Below are 13,737 nucleotides of genomic sequence, written 5' to 3'. Positions count from 1 at the left end.
CTTTGACTGACACAGGAGCGATGCTGAGGGGCTTCCCCCAAGTCAGTTCATACATCCAGCCAGAATTTAGGGGAGAACATTTCTGAGCATAAACAGCATCAGGCCAGCCTCAGCTCAGAAGTTGGTGGTAAGTAGGGCCACGTAACCAACATCAACAAGGAAGCAGCTTGAGGAGTGCTGGGATGCGAGTCAGGCTGTGTGGGATTGAAAATAGAGGGAACCACTGGAGGAAGAAAACCTTGCAGGCATGTCAAGTTTGGGGGTCGAGGAAGCAAGCAATGGATTTCATCTTGGGGTGTGAGGAGTGAGGAGGAGGGGCTGGGGTAATGGGCTAGCTTCAGCACACCAGCCCAGCAACTGCTTGCCCTATCCCCTTTATTATGAATCTGATTTCTTTCATGAGCCAATCTGGTAGTGAAGGCCTGCAATCCCAGCTACTCAGTCAGGCAAGAGGATTGCAAGCCCCAGGCCAGCTTGAGAAACTAGGCTAGAGATGTAGCTCAGTGGTGGAACATTCCTGCCAAATACAACTACTGCATAAAAAATGTTTTAATTACTATATATTCGTAAGATAAAGTCTTAATGCATTTCTCACTTGCAATCTTAGTACACACACATTCACATGTACATGCACGAATACAAGTGCACACCCACCTCTTACTGTTGATTCTGTACTAGTAGCTGATGATGTTGTTCAGTAATAGAACACATTCCTAGCAGAGGAGAGACCCTGGTTTCTGTCCACAGCATCACAAAAAGGAAGTATGACAATATACTGTGCCTTACTGTCACTAGAAACATGATGCTGACATAGGGAACGCTGTCATGCCTGGTCCCTCTTCTGAAGCCTCCATATATCCAAGTCCCCATGAGCTTCCGGCTAGACACCCATGTTTGCAAGATGGCTTTCAAAATCATCTTTCTATCCCAGGAATATGTTTGCATATATCTGAGTTGCCAGGCTGATCCGCTCTGTGTAGCAGCATGGATTTAGGGAAATTCTGAAACATTGGAAAAAGTAGACCTGCAATAAAATAGGCATATATTTAATCAGCTCTTAACTAGAGATGCCAAAATACAATAGTCTGTGAGACTTCATTGTTCAAATCCCAACGTGGAAAGCTGCATGTTGCGAGCCATGCACAAGTGGTGAAAAGCTGCATGTTGCGAGCCATGTACAAGTGGTGAAAAGCTGCAGATTGCAAGCCATGCACAAGTGGTGAAAAGCTGCAGATTGCGAGCCATGCACAAGTGGTGAAAAGCTGCAGATTGCGAGCCATGCACAAGTGGTGAAAAGCTGCATGTTGCGAGCCATGCACAAGTGGTGAAAAGCTGCATGTTGCGAGCCATGCACAAGTGGTGAAAAGCTGCATGTTGCGAGCCATGCACAAGTGGTGAAAAGCTGCATGTTGCGAGCCATGCACAAGTGGTGAAAAGCTGCATGTTGCGAGCCATGCACAAGTGGTGAAAAGCTGCATGTTGCGAGCCATGCACAAGTGGTGAAAAGCTGCATGTTGCGAGCCATGCACAAGTGGTGAAAAGCTGCATGTTGCGAGCCATGCACAAGTGGTGAAAAGCTGCATGTTGCGAGCCATGCACAAGTGGTGGAAAGCTGCAGATTGCGAGCCATGCACAAGTGGTGGTTCTGCATAATTCTCTTCTCACGCATGCCCGTAGCTCCCACCTGCCCAGACAGCACCATCTGAATTTCTATAGAAAAGACATATTTTAAAACTCTGGTCCTTCCTTTTGCATTTCACTGTGCTCTAAAAAACTATATTTCCCTGAAAGGGTGTTAATTTCAGCTCAGGCGATAGCTGTCCCCAGCATGGACGCATGGGGACACTTACGGGAGACACAAACTGGATGAAGACAGAGCAGGTGTGACCTTAGAGAGCCGAGGGAGAGTCAGTGATTTTAATTGTTTTTGATATCTACTAATTTGTTTAGTGTGTGTGTGCGTGCGTGCGTGCATGTGTGTGCATGTGTGTGTGTGCGTGTGCGTGTGCGTGTGCGTGTGTGTGTGTGTGTGTGTGTGGTGTGTGTGTGTGAGATATGGTGCACATGTGGAGGTCAGATCAACTTAAAGAAGCTGATTTAACCCTTTCATTGTATGGGTCCTGGGGATTAAACTCAGGTCATCAGGCTGGATCCCAAGTGTCTTTACCCACTGAGCCATCCTGCCAGCCCTTGCACAGTCTTTATATGTAGTAAAGAGCCAGGGGGGCAGCTTGACTTTGATTGTGAGGCTGTAAGACTGGGAATGTGGAGAGAAAGGCAGTGAAAATCTGAGCCATCTCACCGGCCCCAGTAAAATCATTTTGATTGTGAACTTTTGTGGGAAATGGGTGGAGAATTAGAAACAAACAGTCCTTGCAGGTGCTGGTAAAGAGCACAGGGGCTTACAGGACAGAGCCAGTGCAGCCAGGGAGCCAGGGATTGATTGATTGATTGATTGACTGACTGACTGACTGACTTACTTACCGTCTCTTACCTATTCCTGGGTAGCTAGCATTTGTGTGAAAATTCAGAGATGAGAAAGGATTAGATACTGAATTACAAAATGAAGACAAAGAATGCAAATGAAAATACATGTAGTAAAACTAGATGAAGGAGGAGTGAAAATATTTAAATACAATAGGAAAATCTCAAAGTTTTTTTTTAATTTTGATAGGCTTTCATATAGTTTAGACTGACTTCAAGCTTGCTTTGTAGCTGAGGCTGTATTTGAACTCCCAACCCTCCTTTCTCCAAATCCCAAGTGATTACAGGAATTACCACCTTACCCAGCTTAGAAAAGGACACTTTAGCCGGCCGTGGTGGCGCACACCTTTAATCCCAGCACTTGGGAGGCAGAGGCAGGCAGATTTCTGAGTTCGAGGTCTACAAAGTGAGTTCCAGGACAGCCAGGGCTATACATAGAAACCCTGTCTCAAAAACAAAGAAAAAGAAAGAAAGAAAGAAAGAAAGAAAGAAAGAAAGAAAGAAAGAGAGAGAGAGAGAGAGAGAGTGAGAGAGAGAGAGAGAGTGAGAGAGAGAGAGAGTGAGAGAGAGAGAGAGAGAGAGAGAGAGGGAGGGAGAGAGAGAAAGAAGAGAAGAGAAGAGAAGAGAAGAGAAGAGAAGAGAAGAGAAGAGAAGAAAAGGATACTTTTAAAGAAGGAAATAGGAAATGTCAAGTAGGCACAGGAACACGGAAAATAAAAACCTATCAAACAAACAATTGTAGTTAAGAAAAGGGCAGAGCCAGGTGTGGTGGCTCACAGCAGTGACACTGTGCTTGGAATTAGAGGCAGGAGCTTCAAGACCATTGTCAGTTACACAGTAAGTCCAAGGCCAGTCTGACAATTTGAGATGCTAACTCAAAATAGCAAAAATCAAACAAGGAAACAAAACAGACATCGGGCAGTTTCGAGGGGACAAATCACAAAAGCAAAAATTGCATATTGAGACTTAAAGGACAGCTCGGCTGCCTCACAAGCTCAAAGAGCAGAGTTCAAACCCCAGAACCCGACGTAGAAAAATGGCGGGCATAGTGAGATTATGAACCCAGTGCTGGGGAGGTGGACACAGGACGATCCTTCGAGCCTAGCTAAACTGGTGTGCTTCAGCCAATGAAAGATCTATCTCAAAGGAAAATGGTGAGATTTCGGAAGAATAACGTGTTCTCTCTCTCTCTCCCTCTCCCTCTCCCTCCCCCTCCCCCTCCCCTCCCCCTCTCAAATTAGAAATAAAGAAATTTTTTTTTCAGAAATAAACCCAGGGCTGGAAGTGTGGCCCAGCGGGAATGCCAGTGCTTGCATGCGTGGGCTCTGTGCTTAGTTTCCAGCTCCAGAGCCAATCATTCACTTATATGCCCTGCAAGCACCTTCCGCTGTACTGACTTGCCTCCCGGTTTATCTTTTCCCTGTATGCCTGCTCTCTTCCTTACAGCAAGTGACAATATCCTGGATTTGTCTCTCATCTTTTCTCTCATCTTTGTTACCCATTTGAAGCCTCCTCTAACCCTCCGTATCAATGTTACTGACATTCTCTCTCACAGTGAAACCCTGATGGAAAGAAAGGGGACGAGACCCAGAAGGAAACAAACATCTCCAAAGACCAATGGCAGTGGATAGTGGTTTTGTTTGTGGTAGGGCCTGACTATGCAGCCCAGGTTTGCTTTGAACTTAGGATCCTCCTGCCTAAACCTCCTTAGTGATGGGATTACTGCCTCAACCAAGACATCTAGCTTAAGACTCCATTTTTCCTGACTCTGAATCTCAGGGCCAGCGACAGAGCACAGAAGAGACCTGTCAAACGTGGCCTCTTTCTCGCGCGCGGTAAAGAGCCAGGCAACCTAGAAGGAGGTTTCTGAGACTTTGCCGGCAGGGGGCGATGCGGCGCCACCAGTTTCCAGGGAGCGCCTGGAAGGCAGACATTGAAAAAGGAGTTCCTACGCATTAAATATTGGAAGAAGTGGAGGGCTACAGGCAGGAGGCTTGATATTACAAACAATTACCTGGGGCAGGATTGGTTAGACTCTACAAAGGTTAGGACATAGTTAATAACCACATTTTTAAAATGCAGCTGTAAAGAAAAATGAAATCATGATACAGAAAAATCGATGTAAGCAGAAATCCTTATGTTAAGCAAGAGCAAGCCAGACTCAGAAAGAATGTGCGTTTTCTGAAACACAGAACAGAAATTTAAAATTATGTGTGTGTACATATATGTATGTGCCATCTATGTTTGTTTGCAAGCCATTAAACTAGAGAGGGGAAGCAGAGAGGAGAGGCTGAGCCCATAAAGGCAAGCAACTGAGAGATGAAGAAAGGATAACGGATATATGTAAAGAGAAAGCGAGGCTTCGGCTGGCTGAGGGAAGAACGGAACCAATGGTGGAGAGAGGGGAAAATAAGAACAGACCATGGTATCTATGAGTGAAGATATCATGGTGAACCCCGGTATTTTGTATGTTTACCTAAACAACAATAACAGCAATGGTTGTCTCTGACACTGGCCAACTTGGCGCTGTATGGTGCTGACTGGTAGCAGCCTGCTTGAGACTCAAATCATACTCTCCTTTAGCGGCAGCCTTTAGCAGCAGCCCCCCTTCCCCTCCCAGGATAGCACAGCCCGGGAATTCAGAGATGCCATTTGCATGTGATGGCCTAGTATTACAGATGAAGCTGGCCCATAAATGACACCACAGTTCACCACAGAATCCCTTCCAGAGCTTTCCAGAACATTTCTGAAAGCAATACAGAGAAAGAGCTTTCATTTTCTTTTTTTTCTTTTCTTTCTTTCTTTTTTGTTTTGTGTTTGTTTATTTGTTTGTTTGTTTCGAGACAGGGTTTCTCTGTGTAGCTCTGGCTGTCCTGGAACTCACTCTGTAGACCAGGCTGGCTTCGAACTCAGAAATTCGCCTGCCTCCCAAGTGCTGGGATTAAAGGCATTCGCCACCATGCCCGGCTGAGCTTTCATTTTCTAATTGCCTTTTGCAGTGATATTTTTGGTGCTGTGCCCTTTAAGGGAGCAGTGCCCAGGTCTTGGGAATTGTTTCCTGAAGTGGCAACCTGCTGAGCCTCTGAGTCCCTGTTTGTAAATGCCAGCTGCCTGCCAGATGTAGCACGCTATCTTAGACATACAAAGTATTGCATTATTTATGTTATGTATTTTACTGATTATGTCACATTTTAGGCTAACATATCTGCCATGCATACTAACTGCATCTCTTACTTCAAGTATAAGGATGCTCTTCCCTGGTAAGCCTCTCTCACTTTGAACCTCAGCACCAGAGATGTACATGTGCATCTAAAGTCTGACAGTGAATTCTTTTCCTTCCCTGCTAACGCCAAAGCTAAGCTGAGAAACGTGTGTCTCTGCACTCCGTTCCAGCTGGTGCTACCAGCATCCCTGAAGCCAGAGGATCAATGTGGCTGTGGAGACCTGGAGACAGGAGGTGATGGCCAGCCCGAGGAAGTCGATGGGGGAGGGGAGGGGAGAAGAGGAAAAAGAAAAAGAAGAAGAGGAGGAGGAAAAGGAGGAGGAGGAGAAAAATAAAGAGAAAGCGAAAAGGAAAAAGAAGAAGAAAGCAAACAAAACAAAGCCTATTGTGCTTGTGTTAGAACTCCATCATGGTAGAGGGTGGAGATTCAGGGAGAGACCCTGCGTTAAGGGAACGCCCCGGCGAGTGAGGAGACCGGACACCAGACATCCCCTCTATGCTTTCGTGCTCACAGTGCACCCACACCACACACCAAACAACAAACAAATACATTTAAGTCTAAAGTAAAACACGGGTTGAGGGTGTACCTTAGTGTTAGGTAGGCTGCTTGCCTACCATGAGTGAAGCCCTGGGTTCAATTCTCAGAGCTGCCAGAAGAAACCGGGTCGCAGCGTTAGCAGAGCAGAGAAGGGCTGTCATGTGGAGCCTTGATTTTTCCAAATGACAAGAAGCACCATGCGGTGGGCATCACGAGGGGCTGGGCTGTCTCCTCTGGCCTCAGGGTGAAGAGCAGACTGCGGAGGAGGAGAGGGGCTTTAAGTAGATGGCTTAATGGGGAAAGAAAAGAGTCTGTTAACAGCATCCAGCTTTCTGGCCTTCTGCAGGGATCAGCTTCATGCCACTCTGTTGCAGCGAGGACACATTCTCCACAGCCAGGAGACAGACAGCTGTGGGCGACTCTTGTGGCTTTCGTTGGAGGCCTCAATGGCTCCCGAGCAGCAGAGGGCACTGTTTGCTCCGAGTTTGTGCTGAATCGTGTAGGGAGCTAAAGCTGGAGGGGCTGGGAGACTCAACATGATCAGGACTGGAAAAACATGCTCTAATAAAACGCTCAGCAGTTTAAAATTGGCCTGAGTGTCGGAGAACCTGCTCTAAAAATAAACACACCTACAAACACACACAAAATCGATTTTGGGAACCCAAGACCACATTCTTGGTGATTTGGCAAGTGTGCCATGCGTTAGAATCAAAGCTTTCACAGCCCTGCTGATTCCTAGAAGGATAGATGATTCATACAGTCAGTGTGAGCACTGGGGACAGCAGTCACTTACAAATGTTTCCTACGCATGATGGGACTTGCAGATATGAACTAGGGGCCAGGAATGTAGGTCAGCTGGTAGAGTATTTGAAAGCCTGCGTGAGAACCTGGTTGGATTCTCCAGGGCCTGTTCAGCAGTGGGAGGTAGAGGCAGGAGGATCAGCATTCAACATCCTGACTGCTAAACAGCAAGGTCAAGACTAGAGACATTCTATCCTTCCCACAAAATTGCGGCAGAAGGACCTGACTCGGGTGAGAAAGGACACAGCATTAATTGCTTTTCTAGTTTCAACTCCGTCATAGTTTTTTCTTGTCCTGTTTGTGTGGTTGACAGTGACAGTGTAAAACTGTAAGTGGCACTCCATGGCTTCAGGTGGTCATTCCAACTGTATAGCAGTTCACTGAGGTGCAGAGAGCTGGGGACAGTGTAGCTGGCTATCTTACTCTAGTGATGTGATGTTTTTATTTGTAAGTTCATTACAGCAAAGTAATTTTCTTTTTTAAAGAGGGAAAGAAATGGCAGCTACAGCATGAGACCCTGTCTCAAAACCAAACCAAACAACAAAGCCCTCAGAGAAGGTAATACACATCTAGATAAGTTTATAAGGAGGAGGAAGAATTCAGCATAGAAGTAGACTCAGAGATGTTGCTCACTTTACTGCCTGTCCAACAGGCCCAACGCTGAGGCTTAATCTCCTAGAACCTCATAAATGTGCTGTAGGAAGTGGAGACAGTACAGGAAGGTCTGAAGTCCAAGTCACCCTGACTACACAGCAAGTTCAAGTCATCCAGGACTACGTGAGACTATCTTTAAAACTCAAGAAAGCTGGGAAGGTGAGGCTACTGAGGGCTCTCCTGACTGAAAGGCGTAAACCGAGCCTCAGCCTCAGGGCCAGCAGGAAGAGGACGGGCAGCAGCCACAGGGAGCTCAACTGTAGTGAAAAGGTTGCGTACGTTCATTTGTTGTCTGTCTCTCTGTCTCTCTTCTCTCTCTGTGAGTGCATATGTGTTTGTGTGTGCCGCTGTGTGTGTGCTTGTATGTGTGTATTTATGTATGTGTGTGTGTGTCTGTGTGTGTGTGTGTCTGTCTGTCTGTCTGTCTGTTTCTTTGCTTTTAGGACAGGTTCTCACTCTGTCAGCTGAGCATTTGACCTTTCTTTTTGTTTTTTTTTTTTTGTTTGTTTGTTTTTTTGTTTTTATTTTTTCTTTTTGTTTTGTTTTGCTTTGTTTTTGGTTTTTTTTTTTTTTTTTTTTTTTTTTGAGACAGGGTTTCTCTGTATAGCCCTCGCTGTCCTGGAATTCACTTTGTAGACCAGGCTGGCCTCAAACTCAGAAATCCGCCTGCCTCTGCCTCCCAAATGCTGGGATTAAAGGCGTGCGCCACCACGCCCGGCTGCATTTGACTTTTCTGCCTCAGCCTCTCTAGCACCAGGATTACAGAAATGTAACACATATAACGCACAGACATGTAACATGACCACACAAACCATTTATAGACAGTCATACTGTGTCTGGTCGATTTCATCCCACAGAGACTCAACGACCCACACCAGACTCTCTGTGACTGCCATCATCTTTCCCTTTTCCCTCTCATGTAGCCTAGGCTAACCTTCATGCATACCTGAGGCTAGTCTTGAACTCCTAATCCTACTGCCTTCACTTGCTAAGTGCTGGGATCAAAAGCACTATCATTTTACACCAGAAAACTGAGAATCACAGAAATCCAGGTCCCTGACCAATGAGCTCATGTTACTACATGAGCCCTCCTCCTTCCTCTTCCTCCTCTTCCTCCTCTTCCTACTCTTTCTATTCCTCTTCTTCCTGCTCCTCCTTGTCCTCCTCTTCCCCCTCCTCATCTTCCTGCTCCTCTCTCCTGTCCTCTTCCTCCTTCCTCTCCTCCTTCCCCTCCTCTTCCTCCTTTCTCTTCTTCTTCCTGCTTCTCCTTGTCCTCCTCTCCCCCATCCTCATCTTTTTCCTCTTCCCTCCCCTCCTCCTCTTCCTCCTCATCCTCTTCCCCTCCTCTTCCTCTCCCTCCTCTTCCTCTCCCTCCTCCTCCTTCCCCTCCTCTTCCTGTTCTTCCTCCTCTTTCTCTTCCTCTTCTTCCTGCTCTTCCTTGTCCTCCTCTTCCTCCTCTTCTTCCTCTGCCTCCATCCCCTCCTGTTCCTCGGCACACAGTATTGAAGCTAGGTCTTTGGGTATGCCACTGAGCTCTGCCTACTGAGCTACACTACCTAGGAATGTAATCTCCATGCCCATGCTGACATGGAGTTCATACTGTTTAGCCCTTCCTTCTGCCAATCTTTCTCCCTGTTTTCAGATTCACAACACAGAGCATGGCTACTGTGTGATTACTTTGGTTAGCTAGCCATTGTTTGTTTATAAATTCAGTTAGAATCCTTCAAATAAAAGTACTCTATGATCAGTGCTGCCAAGCGAATCCAAGCCCACCTTTGTTTACCATGAGTGCCTTCCTACTGGTCAACCAAAGCCCAAAGCTGGTCCCTGGAACACATAGGTACTGGCACATAGTGCTCATCACCGTTCGGGGACAAGAAAGGTGCTTAGTAGCTCCGTGGCTCTGACAGGCCCTAGATCAGCAGCTCTCAGTCTGTGGGTTGCAACCCCTTTGGGATCAAATGACCCTTTCACAGGGGTGACCTAAGACCGTTGGAAAACACAGATATTTACATCATGATTCATAACAGTAGCAAAATGACAGTTATGAAGTAGCCATGGAAACAATCCTATGGTTGAGGTCACCGCACACAAGGAACTGTTGTAAAGGGTCATAGCATTAGCAAGGTTGAGAGCCGCTCATCCACGTCATCATCCTGGCCAGGAAGATGGTTCACAAGAAAGCAGACAGGCTGTCATGGGTATCTGTGATTCTCAGTGGAAGAGTGTAGAGTCAACTTATGGCTGTACATCTGAGGTGTTTCCAGAGAGGAATAGCAGCTGCAAGGGAAGATCTACCCTCACAGCTATCTTCCAACTGGTGGCTCAGACACAGGAGGCCTATGTCACCCACCTGCCTTTGATGGCCCCAGGGTCTATTGCTGTTGCTGCTGCAGCTGGAGTGACCCCCACTGTCCTCTGCTCTCAACCCCTGCTTCCTGGGTTCCCAGCATGGCCAGCCTTCAGCAGCAGACTGGGGGTAGCTAGCAGTGTGCAGCCAGCCACAGTTGGACTCCCTAGCCCATGGCAGGTAAGCCATTCTAATAAATCCCCAATCAGTTTCATTGCTCTGTCTTCCTAGGGCGCCCTTCCTAACTCACCTACCAGCAAAGACTCCTGCCAAACAGCCTTCGACACAAATCCTAGCATATCAGAGGTTTCCATTAAGGAAAACAAAAATCACTCACACACACACACACACACACACACACACACACTCACACGCGCGCGCACACACACACACTCACACGCGCGCGCACACACACATGAGCACACACACTCACATACATGCACACTTACACACACTCACACGCGCGTGCACACACACGGGCACACACACTCACACACGTACACACTCACACACACGCGCGTGCACACACACACGGGCACACACACTCACACAATGCACATACACTCACACACATGCATACACACTCACACAGTCACACACATGCACTCACCACCCCTCCACTTTCTCAGTAAGAACCCCACTCTGCCAGTTATGAGCTATCATTACTAGATGATTGTTCACTTTTATCTATTAGTATTTTTCCTATTAGGGTTTTGTGTGCTTTATTTACTAAATGTCCTTTTAAAATATCCATCTTGGGCAAGAGAGATGGCACAGTGGTTAAGAGTACTTGTTGCTCTTTTAGAGGATCCGAGTTCTATTCCCTGCACCCACGGGGCAGCTCACAGCTGCCTGTAATTCCAGTTCTAGGAGAGGCCTCTGGCTTCTGGCCTCCTTGTGTACATGCATCCCCATATAGAAACACACACACATATATGCTTAATTTAAAAATAATAATAATGACAGTAAACCTTAAAAAGTCATTATCTTGTAGAAAATCACCTGGAAAAATTACGAAAGTGTGTGAATTATTCTCTTAAAAGATTTATTTATTTTTGTTTTATATGTCCAACTGTTTTTCATGAATGTAGGTATATATACCATGTGTGTGCCTGGTGCCCACAGAAGTCAGAAAAGGGTGTCAGGCATACTGAATTGGAGTTACAGATAAGCCACCACCAAGGTACTAGCAACTCAGTCCTGATCACCTGCAAGAGCAGCCAGTGCTCTTCGCTGTTGAGCCATTTCTCCAGGGAGTGGGGGGAGTTTTGTTTTTCAAGACAAAGAGTTTCTCTGGGTAGCCCAGCATATCCTGGCACCCACTCTGTAGACCAGGCTAGACTCAAACTCAGAAATCTGCCTACCTCTGCCTCCAGATGCTGGGATTAAAGGTGTGAGCTACCATACCTGGCCCCAAAACAATTCTTTTCTGATGCCAAACTTCAAGGTGTTGAGGTGTGTTTCAATCAGTTCCATGTACCGAAAATGATGGCGTATAAAGGATGATATAAATGCTTATTGAAAAAGACGGCTTTAATTTTTTAAGTACATTTATTTACTTGGGTAACCTGGTGTGTATGTGCCATGGTGCTTGCGTGGAGATCAGAAAACAATATTTATTCTCTCCTTCCACACTGTGGGTCCTGGGGATTGAACTCAGATCATTGGGCATGGCAGCAAGCATCTCTATCCCCTGAGCCAGGTCACCAGCTCCAGAACGTTCTTTTTGTTGAGAATGTACTTCAGAGGATAACAACATCACCAGCATCCTTTATTCTGTTGTTCAGAAGTGATCAGATTAAAAATCTGCAACCCTATAGGAGGAACGATGATATGAACTAACCAGTACCCCCAGAGCTGTGTCTCTAGCTGCATATGTAGCAAAGGATGGCCTGGTTGGCCATCAATGGGAGGAGAGGCCCATTCAGTGAAACTGGAACCCACTAATTCCGCCGAGTCTAACCAGCCTGCTTGTCTCAGCGATCCTATCTCTGTCTCCTGAGTGCTGGGGTTACAGTAGCTGCTACAGTGGCCTAGCTTTTACTTGGGTGTGAGGATCCAGACGAGTTCTCAGACGTGCTGGGCAAGCACTTTACCTGGTAAGCTATCTTTCCAGTCCCTTGACAGACAATTTTTATTTCACATATAAAAATTTTAGAAGCTTTACTCATTGCTGCTGAGTTACTTGAAGACAGTTCTTCATAGGTCAGAACTATAAATGCTATCATTTGGTGCAACGGTTACCTTGGTAACCATCTTAATTAGCAGTTCAGTGTGCAAAATCATGGAACTCATCCAAAGGTAAATGTTTTTAATCTAATTTCTCTTTTTTCCTCTTTTTTCTTTCTTCTTCCCAGCCCCACCAAGGGCTCGCTTAGCTCTTCAGGACAACAGAAGTGCCTACAACTCACAAAACCAATTTCATCTTAGTTTCTCTCTTTCTTTCCCTTCCTTCCTTCCTTCCTTCCTTCCTTCCTTCCTTCCTTTTTTTCTTTCAAAACAAGGTCTCTCTGTGTATCCCTGGCTGTCCTCAAACTCAACAGAGATTGGCCTCCGCAAGTGCTGCCACCATCACCTGGCTTAACCTTGGTTTATTTTCTATGACCCCACACTCCTTCATATAGACCCCTACACTCCGCTTTTTCCTTTCTTCTGTTTTGACATGGCTGGAAATGAGCTCGATGCTCTGTGAATATTATTATGAGGCACACAGACCATTTAATTTCATTCATGGTTGTTTTTATTGTTTTGAGGTCTTACTCTGTAGCCTCGGCTGGCCTGGAACTTGAGATGCTCACACTTTGGTCTGCCAAGTGCTAGGATTTTAGGTGTGAGCCATAATGCCTGGCTTCTTAGAACCATTTTACAGCCATTATATACAAAGCTGTGTCAAGAACATCAGATGAGCAACTCCTGTGGTCCTGGCTGCTCAGAAGGCTGAGCAGAGGGAGCTCTTGATCTTCGTCCCACAAGTTCGAGATGGGGGAGGGTGGGTCCCACATCAAAAAAGTTGGGGGAAGGCTGAGGTGATGGCTCAAAGGTAAAATGCTTTGCACCAAAATGTGAAGACCAGACTTTGACCCTTCTACGATAAAGAAGAGGAAGAAGAAAGAGGAGGAGGAGCCGGGCGTGTGGTGGCGCACGCCTTTAATGCCAGCACTCGAGAGACAGAGGCAGAGGCAGGCATATTTCTGAGTTCGAGGCCAGCCTGGTCTACAAAGTGAGTTCCAGAACAGCCAGGGCTACACAGAGAAACCCTGTCTCGAAAAACCAAAAAAAAAAAAGAAAAAAGAAAGAGGAGGAGGAGGAGGAAGAAAAGGGAAGAAGAAAGAAGGAAGAGGAGGAAACGGAAGAGGAGGAAGAAGAAAAGGAAATAAGAGGAAGAGGAAGAGGTGTTGGGAGCTGTCCCAAGGCTCACATGGACCGGGTTTCACCTGGGAGGCAAGCCGGGGCTGAAAAGAGAGGGGAACTAGGCAGTCAAGAGAAAAATGGAGCTAAGTCAAGGTTCCTGATCAAAACTCAAATGTTTAATAGAAAACTGTGCTTATAAAGGGGGGAGGACCATCCCCCGCTAATCCATTCTTGGAGCCTGGAACTAGCTGCAGGGTGACTACTTGCAGGATCGGGTGTAGTCTCCGGAATAGCTCAGGGGCCTCTCAGCAGGTAGCAGTGTCTTGAAGGGGAACA

At 46.4% G+C, this 13,737-nt stretch overlaps 1 long non-coding RNA gene across 1 annotated transcript; it reads right to left on the bottom strand.

Moving 5' to 3' along the window:
* Positions 1–549: 549 nt before the first annotated feature.
* 4930539M17Rik (RIKEN cDNA 4930539M17 gene) lies at positions 550–9,662 on the bottom strand. Its single transcript, NR_040597.1, has 3 exons — positions 9,474–9,662; positions 6,295–6,501; positions 550–1,001 (listed from the first exon to the last, which is right to left on the bottom strand). It is a non-coding gene; the product is annotated as an RIKEN cDNA 4930539M17 gene (long non-coding RNA).
* Positions 9,663–13,737: the final 4,075 nt, after the last annotated feature.

This window comes from Mus musculus, chromosome 3 (genome assembly GCF_000001635.26).
Source record: "Mus musculus strain C57BL/6J chromosome 3, GRCm38.p6 C57BL/6J".
Classification (NCBI taxonomy): domain Eukaryota; kingdom Metazoa; phylum Chordata; class Mammalia; order Rodentia; family Muridae; genus Mus; species Mus musculus.
This window is presented reverse-complemented; position numbering and strand designations above follow the sequence as displayed.